The sequence below is a fragment of the Arachis hypogaea genome, chromosome 16 (assembly GCF_003086295.3).
Source record: "Arachis hypogaea cultivar Tifrunner chromosome 16, arahy.Tifrunner.gnm2.J5K5, whole genome shotgun sequence".
Classification (NCBI taxonomy): domain Eukaryota; kingdom Viridiplantae; phylum Streptophyta; class Magnoliopsida; order Fabales; family Fabaceae; genus Arachis; species Arachis hypogaea.
Genome location: NC_092051.1, coordinates 111766117 through 111788905, shown reverse-complemented (window position 1 = coordinate 111788905; position 22789 = coordinate 111766117).

Genomic DNA, 22789 nt, shown 5'->3' with positions numbered 1-22789 from the left:
TTACTTACCTAACTTAGCTTAGATTTTTCACACTAAAGACTCTCCTAAGTTTGCAAGAAAAATTTACTTACTCATGACACAAAATAGAAAATTACATCAAAATAATTTGATATAATCTTTGACTTTTTTTAAGTGTAGTTTTTTTTTTTTTTGTCTTTTCTCTTAATAATTTTTTTTAATGCCTAACATATTAACTTTTTTCTTAAAATAAAGAAAAATAAACTAGAAAAGCATGATATTCAATTAACAAAATGAAAAAAATATAGTAAGAATGCTATAAAATGAACAGATTTTGTGCCCTCTCTTAACCTCAAAGCTTGGTTGAATGCCCATTTTTATATAGGTGTTACTTTCAAAAATTGAAATTTTTTTTGATAACAAATTTTTCTTGATGACATTGCTTTGATGCCAAAACTTAATAGAGTCCTTTCTTCCGAATGTTAAAGTACTTATACCCGAACTGGTGCATGCATCAGCAAATTTCAGCAGCAATGATCTATACTGTTTGTCCATTTTAGTTCATATAGCTGCAACACTTTTTTTATTGTTTGCTTCATATGAGTTGTTGAATAGCTTAGCCTTTTTTGTCACCAAAAATTTTAATATGAACCTGCACAAATAAAACATTCATCAAACCATTTTTAAGTTTTTAAACTCAACCAAATATATGTTTGTCATTACACAAAATTAAATTATTATTTTTTAAACTCACCGTATCAAGTGTGTCATATTGGAGACTAACATTTTTGAATAGGAACCAAGTTATCTTCAAAAATGAAGCAAACCATATATTAAAATGAGAGAATTAGAAAGTAAATATTTGATAATAAAATGATACAAATATGCAAATACATAAAGACAATCTTGTGACTCATCATATACGATGCTCAAGGCTAAAAATAATAAGGAAAAAAGAGTAGCTTTTCTGCATAAACATGCAACTACTATAATGTTATATTGTGAGATGCAAAACAAAAATCCATGACATTGTTCAAGGGGAATTAAGCATGTGACACTTGAACCAACTTCAACTTGTAATGAAACTAATCATTATATCAATACTATACTATTTGAGACTTGTGATGTAGCTAAGACTAAATTAATTGTTGAAAATGTCTAAATACAAAAAACTCTCTCTTGTGAGACAACATCAGCAAACTAATTAAATTGAATTATGTAAGAAGCATATGGCCAGTTCTGGTTTTGATTTTAAGCCTGTCCCTCCCTTCCATGGATCAGGTGAGATTCAAAGTATTTTTAAGGATTTGACATGCAATAATCTTCTTTTATCTAAAGAGTGCACAATAAGTTAATAATCACTCTACATTCTGCAGAGGCAGAGTCCATCAAATGTACTTTCTGCTATCATCTACACCTTTCATCCAAATTTGATTTAATAGCTGCAAGAAATCACAAAGAGTTACTTATAACAAAATCACTGTATTATAAATAATCTGTTTATGAGATTAATATACTTTCGAGAGTCTTGTGGTTGGTAAAAAACATTTTGCCACTAAAATTAAATGGCAACTAGAAAGATCGGAAGAGAATTTGTTACCCTTATTTTGGCATGATGGAAAACTAGAAGAAAACTTAATTAAGTGCCTTCTGAAAAGCAAAATCCTCAAAATATGTAAACTTTGGATTAAAGAACGCCTAGAGAATTGTTGCATATAAAATGAAAAAGAAAAGAACCATAAACTTGTCTTGTTATGACTTGGATGCGTGAGTGAGTGTGATATGATGAATTTAGAATAAAGCAAAACTTACTCCGTTTTGTTCTGTTCCCTTTCTTTGAGAAGATAGTGAGAGATCATATATACTTGCATTTGCACTGCCCAGAAAATTTCTTTTGATTGGAATGCATGTATATTTTATCGCCTCATTAACATCTTTTGTGCTGAATTCTAGGTTACGCAATTGTGTCCCTTGAGTGATTCTACATGTTGGAATAGGTGCATCATGTTTGATGAGACACAACTTAACAGCTTGTAGGCTGTAGCAGTGATGTACTCCAACAAGTGTTGATATTGGTGTTGCTCAATAATACATCTGAATGTCTCTAATTGCTGTAAGTCAATGCACATCATATCATTAACTTTATCATCTCATGTCTAAATTCAAAATTTATTATATAATTTGCTTTTCTCATACCTTGTATTTCATTCTATGTACAAAATAATATATTGTCAAATTAACATCCTTTTCCCCTGTTATCATCATCATCGAGTATGAAGTCATAATCATATACTCTGGGACAAAAACACTTGAGCCTAGGGAGTTCGTACATCTGCAATGTTTTTAAGTGAGGAAAAGAGACCTCAACTTGCTGCTTACTATTATTATTAAGATGATGGATTCCCTTCTCCTCTTTCTCATAATCATAGAAGAGGATATCATATTCATGATAAACTCTTGAATAAATACAATCCAGCTTTGGCAAATAACCAAGGTACAAGTACTCCAAGTTAGGAAGCAAAGTGCCTCCATCATCTCAGTTTGAAACAATTAGTCGTTGAAGTTGCAAAAGGCTTATAGCCATTGACTCCGAGAGCACACACTTTAAATTACCACATTTTTCAATTGTGATTGATGTTAGCATCTTAAAGCTTACGAGCCTCACAACTTTTGTAGTTTATGAGTGATTTCATATCCATTCCTCTTTCTGATTCAAAAAGCTCAACCAGTGAATCACATTCTTCTATGTTGAGTTCCCTCAAATCTCGTTGGAAGGAGCGAACACAAGCGCTTTATAAAACTTTTTTATGGCTAATTCTGTAATATTTGTGATGATTTGTCTTCATTGCATATAACGTTCCATCTTAACATTTCTGATTCATGTAACGCCACCTGCAATAGATTCATACTCCCTTTATTTAAAAAAAAAATACTGATTTTTATATTGTCTAAAATTGTACAAGTATATAATTTTACCTCTAAAAAAAAGATAAGGATATATGATCCTAATCCTTCTTTAAATCCTTAAATATATGTCAAAATAGGTTTAAATAGAAGTTTAAAGCAATGGCTTTCAATTCAACTACTCAATAAGAAACAATTCTAGACAATAAAATGGACCATAAACATTGAGCTTACGTACAAAGGATTTAAATCCTTGGATAATAGCATTCAAGTCACCCTTCTGAATAAAGTTGGTGCTATGCAGTCCACTGATTTTGAAATCCACAAGCTTAGGTGTATGGCAATCTCCAGAAAACATTTCCAAGTTGGCACAATATCGAATTTCCAGTTTTCTCAATCTTGGAAAATCAAAATGACAAGAACCTTGAACAATCAGCCTTGAGGTTGGGTATATTTTCAAGGATCAAACACTGCAATTTTGGGAACGCAAACTTATTTTCACTTGCTGCTGCTTCTTGGAATATGATTTGTTCTACGTTCTTGCAGTATTTCACTTCTAGTTTCTCAAGAACTTCAAGAGTTCTCAATTGCGAAAGAGATACTACTTAAGAGATGTTAACTTCTGAAATAAGTAGCCATTTAGAGTTGGAAAATTTCCAATCTTCTTTTGATCTTCTTCTTGTAAGAACACTCTGTCATGCAATTCACAATTATTTATTTCAAGCACTTCAAGATAAGGCATAGAACCGATTTCTAACTGCCATTTAGAATTGGAAGCGACATGATCATCGACCTATATTCCCGTGAGACACATGTTAGCTAAACCTATAAATAAATAAATAATAAAAAATTGATCAAATCATCGAAAGAAAAGATAATAAAATAAAAATAATTATAAATCTAGTACAATTTTTTGGGTGAGATCAAGAAATATTACATGTACTTGTAATGAGATTCTACGTACCGTTTTAGCTTTTTGAATTGTACTTTTATAAGAGATCAATTTGGAGAAAAATGGTGTACATCTAAAATGTCGCTTCCTTTGATAATTTTCTTCAAAGTCACAATGAGAAGCATTCGAGAGATTATTGTAAAGCTTTTCATGCACTTGATGAGGAGTTAGCAAGGAAGATATTTTCAGTTTTGGACACTTGTCAATTTTCAATTGTCTTATTGATGGTTTCAACTCCCAAGATGGTGGGTAAATGCTTGCAATATTTAGGAGCTTCCATAAAATGACGGAATCTAATCTCTCAAAAGTGATGATTTTCGCTTCCTTAATAACTTTACAGTCATCACCTTCTTCATGTTCTTTGTCTCTATGTTCGTCAGCCACTATACTCTCCATCTCTCTAGATTCTCGATCTTTGTGATTGCTCTTACAATGGCAGAAATAAACGCATATCTTAAAGAGTTACACCTTGAGATTTTTAAAGACCTCAAATATTAAAAGTTGTTATTTTTTTTTGAAACAAAGAAGGCTCAACACATGAAAGTGGAGCAGTAGCGTACAATTAAAAACTAAACACACAACAGAATATAAAAAGAATCAAATTCGGTCATCTCCGACAAAGTCATCAACAACCAAAAGGATCAGTACCAGACCACTCCTTGTAGCTCAAAAACGTCATTCGTTGCACGTCCTTAACACCTGCTTCCCTGTTATTGAAAATTCTATCATTTCGCTCCCTCCAGATATTCCAAATCACTGTAAAAAATCCAATCAACAACATCTACTGCTCCACCTTCCTATTAAGCATGCTAATCCAGCTCTCAAACAGTTCTTTCATGGTTCCTGGGACCGCCCACTGTCTATCAAAATGTCTTAGCCAAGCGCACCACACCTTCCACGTAAACTCACATACAAGAAATAAATGATGAACAGTTTCCATCTCCTTTTTACACATGGCACACATATTATCATTTGGAAGAATCACGCCTAATCTGCTCAATCTTTCTTTAGTATTTACCCTACCAACCAAAACGAACCAGCCAAAAAGCTCAATTCTCGGAGGTACAAGTCCTCCCCAAATTGATTTAGTGAAACTATAGCTCGTAATCTCCACCGATGGAGTCTCCGATTGCAACACCTGCACGAAAGAGTTAGTAGAAAAAATACCTTTATTATCAAACTTCCACACAATATTATCCTCTCTACCAGCTGATAGTTTCACTGGTCTTAACCTCTCATGAAGTTGATGAGCCAATTCCAACTCCCATTGGAACAACTCCCTCCTCCACTGAAAATTCCAAACCCACTCTAATCCATCCCAGAACCCACAGTCCCCTATCACAGATCCTTGTTGGTTTGAAATAGAGAAGAGTCTTGGAAAACTTGCTTTCAGAGGACCACCTTGCACCCAATTATCTTCCCAAAATCGAGTCCATCTTCCATCCCCTACTTCCATTGCCAGGCCACTAATAAGCTTTTCTTTCACCTGTTGTTCTGCTATATTCAACTGACAGATGTCTTTCTATGGACCCCCTTCACTGGTAGAGGCTGACTAGATAGCAAAGCATTAGGGTCAAGATTATTACACGAACAAACAACCTTCTTCCACAAAGGGCATTCCTCCTTTGAGAAACGCCACCACCATTTGAACAAAAGCGCTGTGTTCTTGACCACTGCATCGCCAACTCCCAAGCCTCCATCCTTTTTTGGAGCCTGGACCAATTCCCACTTCACCAGTGGTATACCATAGGTACCATCCCCCTTACACCACATAAAACTTCTCTGAAGTGCAATCAACTTGTTAGCTACCGCCTTCGGCATCTTGTAAAGGCTAATGTAATACATCGGTAAGCTATTCAAAACCGATTTGATGAGAATTAGCTTTCCTGCTTTGTTTAAGACCTTTGATTTCCACAAGCTGAGCTTCGATTCCACCTTTTCTATGATAGGCTTCCAAGTCTTCACCAACCGAGAATTCGCACCTAGAGAGATACCGAGGTACCGAATAGGTAGCACCCCTTGCTTACATCCCAGAAGGCCACACACATGCTCCACCCACTCCTGCTCACAATTCACTGGAATCAGATTTGACTTATCAAAATTGATGCTCAGCCCAGACATCAATTCAAAACAACGCAGCAACCTCTTGTAGTTCACAATTGTTTCTGTCTCCGGGGGGCAAAACAAGATAGTATCATCTGCGAATTGGAGATGAGACAGTTCAATATGATCTCTCCCAACCAGCAATGGAGCGATCCGCCCGTTCCTTACGGCTTCCCCGAACATTCTATGCAAAACATCAACCACGAGCACAAACAGAAGAGGCGAGAGGGGATCCCCTTGTCTTAAGTCCCTTTCTAGTTTAAACGCCTTTGATGGTGAACCATTCACTAGGACTGGCATAGAGGCCGAAGTGACACACTCCTTCACCCAATTCCTCTACCTTTGCCCGAACCCCATCTTCTGAAGCACAATATCCACAAAGCTCCATCTAACTCTGTCATATGCTTTCTGAAAGTCTAACTTAATGATTGCCGCCTTCTTTCTCCGCGACTTGAGCCATTGTACCGTCTCACAAGCGATGAGGGCTCCGTCATGGATCTTCCTACCCTTGACAAAAGCACTATGTGTCTCGCCAACCAAATTCGGCATCACTGTTCTCATTCTCCGCACCAAGACCTTGGAGATCACCTTATACACACACCCCACCATACTAATCGGCCGAAAGTCCTTGATCTCCTTAGCCCCCACAAATTTCGGGGCTAGCGTCACCCATGTGACATTCGCATCGGCTGATAACTTAGCACTTTGGAAGAAATTCATCACTGCTGCAGTGAACTCCTGGCCAATATCCTCCCAGCATCTTTTGATGAAGTTTAAATTGTAACCATCACTACCCGGGGCTTTAGAAGATTCACAGTTCCAAACTGCCTCCCGAATTTCCTCCACCGACGGCATCACCTCTAAAGCCACAGCCTCTGCTCCATCAATCTGTCTCACCAACCCTCTCGAAAGCCAATCCTTGGAACCAATTCCTGCCGATACAGGTCCTTATAAAACCCTCTAATTGCAACCTTTATTCTTGTTTGATTCCGCACTACCCGCCCATGAATCATGAGAGCATCAATCCTGTTATTCCGTCTTCTAGCCGAGGCAATGTTATGAAAAAATCTAGTATTTCTATCCATATACTTAGCATGCTTTGACCGCGACATCTGCTTCCAGTGTAACTCTTTCCTAACATACCACTTCTTGCAGAAACTCACCAACACCTTTCTTCTAGCCTCCGTTGTACCATCATAGACACCAGCACTAACCATATTATCCAGTTTCTTAATCTCCTCCTCAAGCGTCTGCAGTCTCTTCTCCATGTCTCTTCAACTTACTAGTGAACTGAATATCTCCCAAATTTCTCCATTCATTTTTAACCATTCGCAGAAAATCCTCATGAGTAAACCAGGAATCCAGAGTTCTGAAAGGTCGTCGGCCACCCCCAATTCTTTTATCCTCCACAATCAATGGGCAGTGGTCAGACAACCCTCTAGGCCCACCTTTTAGGCGAACATCAGGAAATTTCTCAACCCACTCTATATTAACCAGGACTCTATCAATCCGACTACAAGAACGACCCCTGAACCACGTAAACTTCCTATCATTCAGAGGCAAGTCCACCAACTGCATATCATGTACCCAATTCTTAAACTCTTCTGCTGACCTCGGTAAACTGCTTGCCCCTTTACGTTCTTCCACATGTAGAATCTCATTAAAATCTCCCAAAAAGCAAAAAGGCACCTGACACAGACCCGCGACATAACTCAACTCCTCCCAAACAACCCGCTTTTCCTCCCTCTCATGCGCCCCATACACCAGACACACAGCACAATTAAAATTATTTTCCATCATCACTCCTTCAACGCACAACCATCTCTCCCCTTTATAATAGTTATTGGCTTTAAACAAATCATCATCCCAAATTAACAACAGACCTCCAGAAGCCCCTATCGACTCTACAAACTCCCAACCTACAGTATTCCAACCCCAAATTCTTGCAACATCAAACTTCGTAAAATCCTGCCTCTTAGTTTCCACCAATCCTAACATGTTTAGCTTATAAAAATTCTTCAAAGATTTTATCATACTCAATTTTCCGTCCCCCCTCAACCCCTGAATATTCCAACAACCGAAAATCATTTAACAACATTTTTACTCACCTTATTGAGATTCTTCGGCCGACTTCTTCGTGCCTTTTCTTTTTGTTTTGCAATCTTTCTTTTCACTGCTAACTCTTTGTTCTGCTCTTGTAAAATTACCATAATATCCACTTCTTCATCCAATAGAACAGCACCTGACTCCACTGCCAAAGCCCAAGTTTCCGCATTCTCTTTCATCTGACCTTGAACAGTATTTCTGCCATTAACTTGCTCCTGCCGGCCCTCTTTTTCTGTCTCAGACCCCGCAGTAGCCACCACGTTTTCTCCTACGGTGCCTATCCCAGCAGCTGGTCCCGAAGCTCTTAGTCCCTCCTCCCCATGCGCCGGGTTTGTTGATCGGTTCCCAAAAGAGATAAATACATGTCCCTCTTCCTCCGATTCCGTCCGCTCCCTAATCCCCTCCAGCTGCCTCGTTCTCCCCTGCTCACCATCGCCGACCGCAGCCCTCTGGTGGTCGCCGCGGCCTGCCCTAGCCATGGAGCTATGTGCCTCAGCCGCCGCACGGTCCCGACTAATCGACGCAGCCCTCCCCGCGCCTACAACCTTCACTCCGCGTGCGTCTGGGCACTCCCGCACTCCTTGCATTCCCAGATCCTGTGGCTTCAGCGTTCTCTTCCCAACAGTCTTGTGGACCTGAGAACCTCCAACCCTACCCGGTTCAACACCCGACCCAGTCACACACCGCACCTGATTCTGGCCAGCCCCATTCTCATCAGCCCAATCCCCTTGTGACGTATACCCAAACCGCAGCCCACTTTCCTTTCCTTTGACAATTGGGCCCTTTAACCCCAAGCCCATACCACCCTCACCAGCATATCCTTCCTTAATCTATTCTAAATAATATAAGTCCAAATCATTCACCCCACATATCCTTGCATTCCCCTTAAGCACCTCCCCTTCACAAACGACAATATCCTGTGTAACTGTTCTCTCTGAATCCCCCTCCACATTCAATCCATAACCCTCAAGATCCTCCTGACCAGTACACTCAGTTGAGCTAACCGAATCACTCACCATAACTGCTTTATCCAAATTAGGAAATTTAAATTTTAAATCATTCAAAATCACATCATCATTGATCATTCTACCCTCCTCCCCGTCTATCACTTTATTATTGAACATCATGAGGTCTGCCGCCGGATCCTCCGGGACCACCTCCTCCGTCTGCCTTATTTAAATTATTTTTTTATTAGTTTAATGTTAATAATAATTAATTATAGTAAAAATATATAAAGAATATATAAGGTAATTATAATTTTCTTTTTATATATATATAATGTGGTAATCACTAATTAATTATTATAAAAGTGGTAGTGTGTGGAACTTTTTTTTTAATATTGACCCATTAGGTGAGTTTGATCCAAAAATGAGTCAATTGGCGTGTTTAACATCGTTGTGGGAGCGCCGCCGTTACCTGCAAAACATCGACCACGTTTTGATGAAAACGTCAGTGATGTTTTGTTCTCCATGTTTGACACCTGACTTACTTCTCTCTTATTCCCTGCATAACCCAGCAACAGAAATAATCTCATGTCTCCATCCTCATTTTTTTCTCTTTGGTTGCTTTCAATTCTTCAGGAACAACAAACCACTTCTAAAAATACTTGCTCCTTCCCTCACCAAATCACCATTGAAGAAAACGTCACCGCTGTTTTGACTAATTTTAAACTTTAAAATTTGTGTAGCACGCAAAACGGCAGTGAGTTTTTTAATTTCAAAAAATAAAAAAAAATTCTTTAACACAAAACAGCAAAGCCGTTTTCTTTTTAAAATATTAAAAAATTATTAACATGCACAAAACGGTGGTGACGTTTTGTGTGTATTCTGACAGTTAAAAATTTTTTCCATATGTTAAATTCAACCATACAAAAATAATTTTAAAAAATAATTTTTGTTTTAATTTGCAAATATACTTTTACATCATTTTTTATAGATTATTTTAAGGGTTAAGTGCATTTATCAAAACTCATAATGAAATAGTAAACCTGTTATATAAATCAATCAATGTGCATATAAAAAGGACAAAATCACAGTAAAACCTATCTTTGTTTTTGTCTGTTTATTCAGTTGCAAATTATAGAAGAAATCTATTGAATAAATAAAAAATGACAGTTACAACTTGTGTATTGTACCTATAGACTACTTTAATTATTTAAAACATAATATTTCACTATATAATTATTTCAAAAATTATTTTTTATATTGGATATTTTTCGAGGTGTTATATTGGTGAGTGAGTTAGGGAATTGGATGCAAGAGTAGTGACGCGTGCATCTTGCAGGTGGTGAGAAACTAACACTGTCATCTCGTAGATGGCGAGAGGATGTCATTGTCATCTCGCGAATGACGAGAAATCAGGGACGCGACACGCATGCATGGATGCTACAGGTTCTGTCAGCATGCAAGATTCTTTTTCCGCGACAAGCGAGAAAGGCAGAAAAAGACATGCGTTAAACATGCATGGAGGGTAACAGTCCCCCACTTCTTACGTTTTTTAAAATCTTGCTCGTCCTTCTCGTTGTATCCGAACAGAAAAATTTAGTATTATTGTACTCTGAAGTGAAAGTAAGAGTGAGGAAAAAGTTGAAAAATAAGATTTAGGCTCAATTTGGATAAACAACTTAATTAAGTTATTTTAAAAAAAAAATAACTTAAATAATAAATGACTATATTAAAAGTAGCTTATAAATAAGTTATTTTGTGTTTGGATTTTTAGTTTTAAAAGTGCTTTTTTATAGAAATGTGATAAAAAATAGTAGTATTGTGAGAGAAGTCATTTTTTTTTAACTTCTCTATAAACTCCTAAATAATTTCTTAAAAAACTGCAATTTAATTTTAAAAATTATACCAAACATTAATACTACTATTTTTCATAAGTCAAAAGCTCGAAAAAGTTACTTTTGATGCCCTTATTTATGTATCTGTGTTCACAATAATAAGAGTGTGGTTATTAATTAGTGTATAAAATGCGATTTGAGTAAAAATGATACAAAATTTAACTCTACCAAAAAATATATTATTGCGCATGTAAACCATCCTCGATATACAAATTATTATTTTATCAAAATTATTTATATCAATATACATTAGTGTTATTTTTTTTCTAATATGTTAATATTATTGTCATTTTGAATATTCAGACAAATTAATTACTTATATTAATATTATCATTAACTGAATGTTAATATTAGAAGTAAAATACGTAACTAAAAAAAGAATTTTTTATAGTATGCAAGTAGGATTTTTTTAATTTTTTTTGTATTCATAATTGTTTTATATTAACATTATTATGTCTAATAATATGATTATTAATTATTATTAATTTTAAAATGTTAATAATGTGTAATACTCTGAAAATAATGTTATTGTTAACTTTAAATCAAAATTACACATTAATAATCATATTTCTACAACAACAACAACAAAGCCTTGTCCCACTAAGTGAGGTCGGCTACATGAATCAAACGGCGTCATTGTGCTCTATCATGTATCATGTTTACAGAGAGACTGTTTACATGTAGATCTCGTTTAACCACCTCATGAATGATCTTCTTAGGTCTTCATCTGTCTTTCGCCCTTTGTCCATATTTCATCTCATCCACCCTCCTGACTGGATGTTCTATCGGTCTTCTTCTCACATATCCAAACCACTTGAGTCGCGATTCAACCATATTTTCCACAATGGGTGCTACTCCAACTCTCTCCCTTATATCATATTTCTAATTGTAATAAAATTATTATTGAAGATGAAAGCTACTATATGTATTAACGTTAAAGTATTTTTATATTTATGTTAGTAAATATATTTATGTTATTACATTTATTCTAAATATATTGTAAATAAATTATGCAACATACGTAAATATATTAGTAATAAATATAGTATTAAAATATATATGTTAATATATATACTATGTCTGTAATGTTATAAATAAAAAATATATATGTTATTTAGATTTTATTTATTAATTGTTATACTGATTTTAATTACGAATATGTATTAACATTAAAGTATTTTATATATTTATGTTACTAAAATATATTTATATTAAAATATTTATTCTAAATATATTGTTGTACGCAACGTACATAAATATATTATTAATAAATATAATATTATAATAATATATCATTAATATTAAAAATGGATACTTTATCTAAATTTTATTCATTAATTTACATACTAACTTTAATTATGAGTATAGTTTTGTTACTTTGTTGTATGTTGGTCTAATTTTTTTATTTTTATTTATTTTCAGGCGAAGAGAGTTTTAAGATCGAGAAAATTAGTTCTCTCATAACGGTATAGTCAGTTGGTGACGAATGCATAATGAAAAACTAGTTTCTATCACGTATCTCAAATAGGAAGAGTAAACAGTAAATCATCCCCAATGATGGATTAATAGAGATAGATGACGGTTGGAGACACATACGTTCCATCTTCTAATAAGTGAATGTATAATCACTCTCGAAGATGTGGCATACATCTATGGTCTCCCGACTGACGGTCGTGCTATAAGTAGAAGAACAGACAGTAGTTTTGTCCACCTAGTTGACGAATTTGTGGCCAACTTTGGGATACCACCGGGCAAAAACGATCATGTATCTAGTGTGATTAAGCTGTCATGGATCAGACAAATCTGTGATGTGGAGGCATTGGACACTCCAAAGTCTATGCAACACTATGTTTGATGTCACATATTCTGCTTGATTGGGATCACTTTGTTTCTTGACAATTTGACGTCAATGGTAAGCTGCAAGTACTTGCCCCTATTGAGAAATTTTGCGAAAATTAGTTCTTACAGTTGGGGATCGGCGTGTTTGACATATTTGTATAATTTCTTATGTTGGGCCTCGCGTTATGATGCCAATGAAATGGATGGTCCACTAGTGTTGTTGCATGTCTGGATATGGGAGCGACTGCCTTGCCTAGCTCTAATTTCCGCACCCATTAGGTGGAGTATTTTTGTTGACACGAAGGTAAAATTATATTTTCACTTGAAAAATACTATTATTACATGGTGAATTGTATAGTACTACAGTTATTGTTATGTTTGTAATTAGAAACACTACAAGAAATACGCCGATTAGCTTCAGATTTATCATCGGATTTAGCATTTCAAGCTACTGTCGGATTTACCGACGTATTTATGGAGGGTTTTATTTTAGGATTCGTTACGTTAAATAGTTACCGGCAGATTTACTTTTCCAACGGTAAATTCGTGGGTAATACTTGGTGGAAAATGGGAGGGAATAGGCACGAATCTTAACGTCGAATTTACCGTCAGCAAAATTCGACGGTTAGCCATTTTAGTAAAACTTTGCATTTTGCTGACACGCAAGGAGTTGTGGTAATCAACCCAAAAATTGGGAGCGCAAACGCTCTCCCCCATCATTTCGAAAACTAACTCTTTCTCTCTCTCTCTCTCTCTCTCTCTCTCTAAACCCTTCTTTTCCTCTCTCTCTCGACCCGTTTCTTCCCTTCGCCGCCGCCGCTCCAGCCCAGGTATCTCACTGCCGCCTCTCTCTATCATGGAAACCAGCCAATTCTCCATCGTTGCACCACACTGTGCTGTCGTTGTCACCGTCCAACAACACACCGCCGCCACCACCGTCCAGAACCGCCGCTGTTGCACCTCCTTCCATCGCTGTCAGGTTCCATGCATCTCCCTCTTATTTAAATTATAATTTAAAATTTAGTTACATGTTAATTTAGGGATTAGTTATATGTTAATTTAGGTTTTAAGATTTGATTATTATATGCTAATTTAGGATGTAGGATTAATTTAAGGATTAGTTATATGTTAATTTATGATTTGCGTTTTGGTTATCATATGATAATTTAGGTTTTATTCCTATTTGTTACTAGTTATTATATATAAAATAGGATTTGTGTTGATTATTTTAGATTTATGTTGATTATTTTGGTTATTAAAGTTGGTTTGATGATGAAGAAATTGAAATAAATTATATAATTTAGTGTTTGTTTATTTTACAAAGTTGGAATGCTTTGAATATCTATTAAATGTTTTGTGTATTTGAGTTGATTAATTTAGGATTTAGTTATATGTTAATTTATGATTTGGTTATATGTTAATTTAGAATTTAGGATTTGATTATTATATGCTAATTTGGGGTTTAGGGTTAACTTAATGTAGGATTTGCGTTTTGGTTATCATATGATAATTTAGATTTTATTCCTATTTGTTATTAGTTATTTTAAAATAGGATTCGTGGTAATTATGCTAGATTCGTGTTGATTATTCTGGTTATTAAAATTGGTTTGATGATGAAGTAATTAAAATAAATTATATAATTTAGTATTTGTTTATTTCACAAAGTTAGAATGCTTTGAATATGTATTAAATGCACTGTGCATTTGAGTTGAATAGTAAAAATAATTGAAATCTCTTGGTGGGTGGATTAGGATTTCAATCCATTTATGTTGGTTTAGATGGATATTTAGTTTGGATGGAACTCTTTAGGGGTGGAGACATTCAAATTTTAGGGGAGACTCTTAGGAAAAATTCTGTCAAAATTTTTGTAAGATTTTGAGTAAAATTAAAAAATTAAAATTATGTTTTCAAAAGTCTTAGAATTAGGTTTAGGATTGATAGATGTAAGGCCTCAAATTTTCGAAAATTAAATAACAAGGTATTTTACGATTTATTATATTTAATCAGGATTATATTTTCAGAGATTTTTACATATAAATCGAGTAATTTCTTAATTATAATTTGAAGTTTTAATAATTGAAAAATAATGAAAATTTTATATACTATATTTTGAATATTTAGTTTTGAACTTTATTTTATAAATGAAGAAAAATTAATTTAATTATTTCCAATTTTCATTGAATTAGGATTTATTTGAAAATAATTTACTAGGTCGTGATTAAATGTCATTTCAAAGATAATTAATTTGTATTTAATTTAGTTTTAAATTTATACCCTACCCCTTAATTTTATTAAAATCTCCAAATTTTACTATTATCCTAATTTCACAAACCCTAACCCTAACACACACTTACCTCACCCACTCCCTAACCTAGCCACCAGCACCCTTTTCCTAAACATACACACACTAACAGAGAGGGAGAGGAAGAGAGAAAGAAAGGAAAAGAGAGAAGGGGGGACCGAAGGAGAAGAAGAGGAAGAAGGGAGGAGTTGCTACCTCGCTGCCGTCGTCCAACCTGCTATGCCACCGCCGAGAAAAGAGACAGAATGCGTGAGAGAGAGAGTTCGCAGAGGAGAGAGAGAGCCTGAATGCGAGGAGGGAAAAACTTTTGCTTCGTCGTTCCGTCGCAACTTGGCACCGCCATCGTCATCGTGAGGTCTGTGGTGCACGAAATTGTGATCCTTAACAACGGCGCCAAAAACTTGGTGCTCGGAACGTAATTCACACACTTTGTCACAACTCCGCACAACTAACCAGCAAGTGCACTGAGTCGTCCAAGTAATAAACCTTACGTGAGTAAGGGTCGATCCCACGGAGATTGTCGGCTTGAAGCAAGCTATGGTCACCTTGTAAATCTCAATCAGGTGGATTCAATTGGTTATGGGGATTTAATAATTAAAAGATAAATAAAACGTAAAATAAGGATAGAGATACTTATGTAATTCATTGGTGAGAATTTCATATAAGCGTATAGAGTTGCTTAATTCCTCCTGAATCTCTGCTTTCCCACTGCTTTCATCCAATCCTTCATACTCTTTTCCATGGCAAGCTGTATGTTGGGCATCACCGTTGTCAATGGCTACATCCCGTCCTCTCTGTGAAAATGGTCCAATGCGCTGTCACTGTATGGCTAATCATCTGTCGGTTCTCGATCATACTGGAATAGGATTTACTATCCTTTTGCGTCTGTCACTACGCCCAGCACTCGCGAGTTTGAAGCTCGTCATAGCCATCCCTTCCCAGATCCTACTCGGAATACCACAGACAAGGTTTAGACTTTCTGGATCTCAGGAATGGCCATCTATGGGTTCTAACTTATACCACGAAGACTCCAATATCTCGAACTCAGTCCCCTGTATTAGATATCTAAGAGATACTCATTCTGTCTCGTCTTCATGTAGAACGGAAGTGGTTGTCAGGCACGCGTTCATAGGTGAGAATGGTGATGAGCATCACATAATCATCACATTCATCATGTTCTTGGGTGCGAATGAATATCTTAGAATAGGAATAAGCTTAAATTGAATAGAAAAACAATAGTACTTTGCATTAATACTCAAGGAACAGCAGAGCTCCACACCTTAATCTATGGTGTGTAGAAACTCTACCGTTGAAAATACATAAGAACAAGGTCTAGGCATGGCCGAATGGCCAGCCCCCAAAATGTGATCAAAGGATCAAAAGATAATCCAAAGATAGATCTGAAGATGTAAATACAATAGTAAAAAGTCCTATTTATACTAAACTAGTTACTAGGGTTTACAGAAATGAGTAAATGATGCAGAAATCCACTTTCGGGGCCCACTTGGTGTGTGCTTGGGCTGAGCATTGAGCTTTACACGTGTAGAGGCTTCTCTTGGAGTTGAACGCTAGTTTGTAACCTGTTTTTGGCGTTTAACTCCACTTTGCAACCTGTTTCTGGCGTTTAACTCCAGAATAGGGCAGGAAGCTGGCGTTAAACGCCAGTTTGCATCATCTAAACTCGGGCAAAGTATGGACTATTATATATTGATGGAAATACCTGGATGTCTACTTTCCAACGCAATTGAGAGCGCGCCATTTGGAGTTCTGTAGCTCCAGAAAATCCACTTCGAATGCAGGGAGGTCAGAATCCAACAGCATCTGCAGTCCTTCTTCAGCCTCTGAATCTGACTTTTGCTCAAGTCCCTCAATTTCAGCCAGAAAATACCTGAAATCACAGAAAAACAAACAAACTCATAGTAAAGTCCAAAAATGTATTTTTTATTAAAAACTAATAAAAATATACTTAAAACTAACTAAATCATACTAAAAACTATATAAAAATAATGCCAAAAAGCGTATAAATTATCCGCTCATCACCACCAAACTTAAATTGTTGCTTGTCCCCAAGCAACTGAAAATCAAGTAGTATAAAAAGAAGAGAATATACTATAAATTCCAAAATATCAATGAAACTTAGCTCCAACTAGATGAGCGGGACTAGTAGCTTTTTGCCTCTTGAATAGTTTTGGCACCTCACTTTATCCCTTGAAGTTCAAAATGATTGGCATCTATAGGAACTTAGAATTCAGATAGTGTTATTGATTCTCCTAGTTCATTATTTTGATTCTTGAACACAGCTACTTTATGAGTCTTAGCCGTGGCTCTAAGCACTTTGTTTTCTAGTATTACCACCGGATACATAAATGCCACAGACACATAATTGGGTGAACCTTTTCAGATTGTGACTCAGCTTTGCTAGAGTCCCAATTAAAGGTGTTCAGGGTTCTTAAGCACACTCTTCTTTTTGCTTTGGACCTCGACTTTAACCGCTCAGTCTCAAGTTTTCACTTGACACCTTCACGCCACAAGCACATGGTTAGGGATAGCTTGGTTTAGCCGCTTAGGCCAGGATTTTATTCCTTTGGGCCCTCATTTCCACTGATGCTCAAAGCCTTTGATCCTTTTTATTACCCTTGCCTTTTGGTTTTAAGGGCTATTGGCTTTTTGCTCTTGCCTCTTGGTTTAAAGAGCTTTTGGCTTTTTCTGCTTGCTTCTTTTTCTTTTTTTTTCGCAAGCTTTGTTCTTCACTGCTTTTTCTTGCTTCAAGAATCATTTTTACGATTTTTTAGATTATCAGATAACATGTCTCCTTTTTCATCATTCTTTCAAGAGCCAACATATTTAACATTCATAAACAACAATTTCAAAAGACATATGCACTGTTCAAGCATTCATTCAGAAAATAAAAGGTATTGTCACCACATCAAAATAATTAAACTAGTTTCGAAGATGAATTCGAAACCATGTACTTCTTGTTCTTTTGTAATTAAAACATTTTTTATTTAAGAGAGGTGATGGATTCATAGGACATTCATAACTTTAAGGCATAGACACTTAAATACTAATGATCATGTAATAAGACACAAACATAAACATAAAGCATAGTAAACCAAAAATAGGAAAATAAGAACAAGGAGATTAAGGAACGGGTCCACCTTAGTGAGGATGGCGTCTTCCTCTTCTTGAAGAACCAATGGTGCTCTTGAGCTCCTCTATGTCTCTTCCTTGTCTTTGTTGCTCCTCCCTTAGTTGTCCCATGTTGGAACTTAATTCTCCTAGAGAGGTGTTGATTTGCTCCCAATAGTTTTGTGGAGGAAAGTGCATCTCTTGAGGTATCTCAGGGATTTCATGGTGCGAAACTTCCTCATGCTCTTGTTGAATTTAAAAGGGACCTCAGGGATCACCTTTTTCTTAGCCACAACTTCATAGAAGTGGTCTTGATGGACCTTTGAGATGAATTTCTCTATCTCCCATAACTCAGAGGTGGAAGCAATTGCCTTCCCTTTCCTCTTTCTTGAGGTTTCTCTAGTCTTAGGTGCCATTAATGGTTATGGAAAAATAAAAAGCAATGATTTTACCACACCAAACTTAAAATGTTTGCTTGTCCCCGAGCAACCGAAGAAAGAAAGAAGGAGAAGAAGAAGAATGGAGGAGATGGAGGGAGAAGGTGTATTCGGCCAAGGGGAAGAAGAGAGGGTTGTTTTATGTGAAAATGAAGAAGGAATGAGGGGTTTATATAGAAGTGGGGGAAGGTTTAGGGTTCGGCCATTAGGGTTGGGTTTGGGAGGGAAAAGAGTTTGAATTTTGGAGGTAGGTGGGGTTTATGGGGAAGAGTGAATGGATGTGAGTGGTGAAGAGAGGATGGAAAGGAGTGATGGGGATCATGTGGGGTCCACAGATCCAATGGGGCCAAGGACTTAACATCCCTGTTCTAATTAGGCGTGTAAAACGCTTTTGCTGTGCAATCCTGGCGTTTAACGCCAGACTGCTGCTTGTTTCTGGCGTTAAACGCCCAAATGTAGCCTGTTTCTGGCGTTTAACGCCAGACAGATGCTTGTTTCTGGCGTTAAACGCCAGACAGATGCTTGTTTCTGGCGTTTAAACGCCAGAATGCTCCTCCTCCAGGATGTGCTATTTTTAATGCTATTTTTCATTCTGTTTTTGATTTTTCAGTAGTTTTTGTGACTCCACATAATCATCAACCTAATAAAACAAGAAATAACAAAAGAAAAGAAAAAAATAAAATAGATATATTTAAATAACATTGGGTTGCCTCCCAACAAGCGCTTCTTTAATGTCAATAGCTTGACAGTGAGCTCTCATGGAGCCTAACAGATAATAAGAGTAAGATTGGAACCTCCCAACACCAAACTTAGAGTTTGAATGTGGGGGTTTGATGAGCGGATAATTTATACGCTTTTTGGCATTATTTTTAGTATGTTTTCAGTAGATTTTAGTTAGTTTTTATTTAAAATTCACTTTTCCAGACTTTACTATGATTTTGTGTATTTTTCTGTGATTTCAGGTATTTTCTGGCTGAAATTGAGGAACCTGAGCAAAAATCTTATTCAGATGCTGAAAAAGGACTGTAGATGCTGTTGGATTCTGACCTCCCTGCACTCAAAGTGGATTTTCTAGAGCTACAAAAGCCCAATTGGTGTGCTCTTAATTGCGTTGGAAAGTAGACATCCTGGGCTTTCCAGAAATATATAATAGTCTATACTTTGCCTAAGATTTGATGGCCCAAATCGGCGTTCCAAGTCAGCTTAAGAATTCTGGCATTTAATGCCAGAACTGGCATAAAAGTTGGAGTTAAACGCCCAAACTGGCACAAAAACTGGCGTTTAACTCCAAGAAAAGTCTCTACACATGAAAACTTCAATGCTCAGCCCAATCACACACCAAGTGGGCCCGGGAAGTGGATTTTTACACTAAACACCCTAGCTTACTCATTTTCTGTAACCCTAGGTCACTAGTTTACTATAAAAACTACTTTTAGTAATTCATCTTGTACCTCATGACGTTTTACACATTTCATATTGTATCTTCTATGGCATGAGTCTCTAAACCTCATTGTTGGGGGTGAGGAGCTCTCCTGTGTTTCGATGAATTAATGCAATTACTACTGTTTTCCATTCTATCACGCTTGCTTCTATTCTAAGATATTCATTCGCACTTCAACCTGATGAATGTGATGATCCGTGACAATCATCATCATTCTCTCCTATGAACGCGTGCTTGACAACCACTTCCGTTCTACATGCAATCAAGCTTGAATGTGTATCTCTTGGGTTTCTAATCTAAGATTAGAACCTTCGTGGTATAGGCTAGAATTATTGGCAGCCATTCCTGAGGTCCGGAAAGTCTAAACCTTGTTTGTGGTATTCCGAGTAGGATCTGGGAAGGGATGACTATGACGAGCTTCAAACTCGCGAGTGTTGGGCGTGTGACAGACGCAAAAGGATCAATGGATCCTATTCCAGCATGATCGAGAACCAACAGATGATTAGCCATGCGGTGACAGCGCATTTGGAATATTTTCACTGAGAGGACGGGAAGTAGCCATTGACAACGGTGATGCCCAACATAAAGCTTGCCATGGAAGGAGTCTTGCGTGTGTGAAGAAGAAGATAGTAGGAAAGGAAAGATTCAGGGGACAGAGCATCTCCAAAACCTCAACATGTTCTTCATTACTGCATAACAAGTATTTATTCATGTTCTTTTACTTTTTACAATTAAATCTGAGAATTATTGATATCCTGACTAAGAGTTACAAGATAACCATAGCTTGCTTCAAGCCGACAATCTCCGTGGGATCGACCCTTACTCACATAAGGTATTACTTGGATGACCCAGTGCACTTGCTGGTTAGTTGTGCGGAGTTGCAAAAGTGTGATTGTAATTTCGTTCACCAAGTTTTTGGCGCCGTTGTTGGGGATTGTTCGAATTTGGATAACTGACGGTTTATCTTGTTGCTTAGATTAGGAATATTTTATTTTTGTTGGTTTAGAGTCTTTTATTTGAGTTTAGTTTCATATTTTAAGTTTGGTGTCAATTGCATGCTTTTACTTTCTTTTAATTTTTCGAATTTGCATACTCTTAGTTGTTTCTTGATCTTTAAAAATTCTAAGTTTGGTGTCTTCTTTGTGTTTTCCTTTAATTTTTCGAAAACTTGTGTTTGATTTTCTAAAAATTTTAAGTTTGGTGTATTTTTGTGCTTTTATTTACTTAAAAATTTTTCAAAAAATTTGTTCTTGGTGTTCATCTTGATCTTCAAGGTGTTCTTGGTGTTCATCTTGACATTCAAAGTTTTCTTGTTTGTTCTCTTTGTTTTGATCTAAAATTTCTAAGTTTAGTGTCGTTTTGTTGTTTTTCTCTTTCCTCATTAAAATTTAAAAATAAAAAAAAATATCTTTTCCTTATTTTACTCATAATTTTCGAAATTTAGCATTAAAGTAGTCAAAGATTTTCAAAATCATATCTTTTCTTTTTAATCAAGTCAAAATTCTAATTTCAAAAATTGATCTTTTCAAATCTTTTTCAAAAAAAAAAAATCAAATCTTTTTAATTTCTTCAATCAAATCTTCTCAATCATATCTTTTTCAAAATAATTTTCAATCATATCTTTTTTATTGCTAATTTCCAAAATCTTTTTAATCAATTAATTAATTTAGTTTTCAATTTGCTTTTATTTTCTTCTAATTTTCGAAGATTTTATTTTATCTTCCATTTATTTTGTTTTATTTTTTTTCGGTTACTTTTAATTAAAAAAAATTAAAAAAAATTCATATCAATTCCCTTTTCTCCATCATGGACATAAGTGGAAGTGAACAGTCCAAAGGACTCAGGGGTCATATGCCAACCCCATTACAGCTGCATATGGGAGTAGCATCTGTATACCTCCCATCAAAGCAAGCAGTTTTGAGCTAAATACTCAGCTCATTATCATGGTGCAGCAAAATTGCCAGTATTCCGGTCTTCCACAGGAAGAACCTACTGAGTTTCTGGCATAGTTCTTACAAATTGCTGACACAGTACGTGATAAAGAAGTGGATCAGGATGTCTACAGATTATTACTGTTTCCATTTGCTGTAAAAGATCAAGCTAAGAGGTGGTTAAATAACCAACCCACAGCAAGCATAAAAACATGGAGACAGTTGTCAGACAAATTCCTGAATCAATTTTACCTTCCAAAAAGGATGACACAGCTAAGGCTGGACATCCAAGGCTTTAAACAAGAGGATCATGAATCCCTTTATAATGCCTGGGAGAGGTATAGAGGGATGCTAAGGAAATGCCCCTCTGAAATATTTTTAGAGTGGGTACAGTTAGACATCTTCTACTATGGGCTTACAGAAAGAGCTCAAATGTCTCTAGACCATTCAGCTGGTGGATCTATACACATGAGAAAGACAATTGAAGAGGCTCAAGAACTCATAGATATAGTTGCTAGAAATCAACATCTATACTCAAGCAATGAGCCCTCCAAAGAAAAAGAAGCTATGGTAGCAACTACTGATCATAATCCTCAAGAACAGATTGTTGAACTAAATCAGCAATTACTTCTAATGACAAAACAATTAGCAGAATTCAAGGAGATGCTCCAAGACACTAAAAATGCTAACAAGAATATAGAAGCACAATTAAATCAGACAAGACAGCAGCTATCTAAATAGATAACAGAAGAATGCCAAGCTGTTCAACTAAGGAGCGGGAAGATATTGAATAATTCAGTTCAAAGAAGCAAAAAGTCAAGAAAGGAACAAATGACAGAGGATGATCA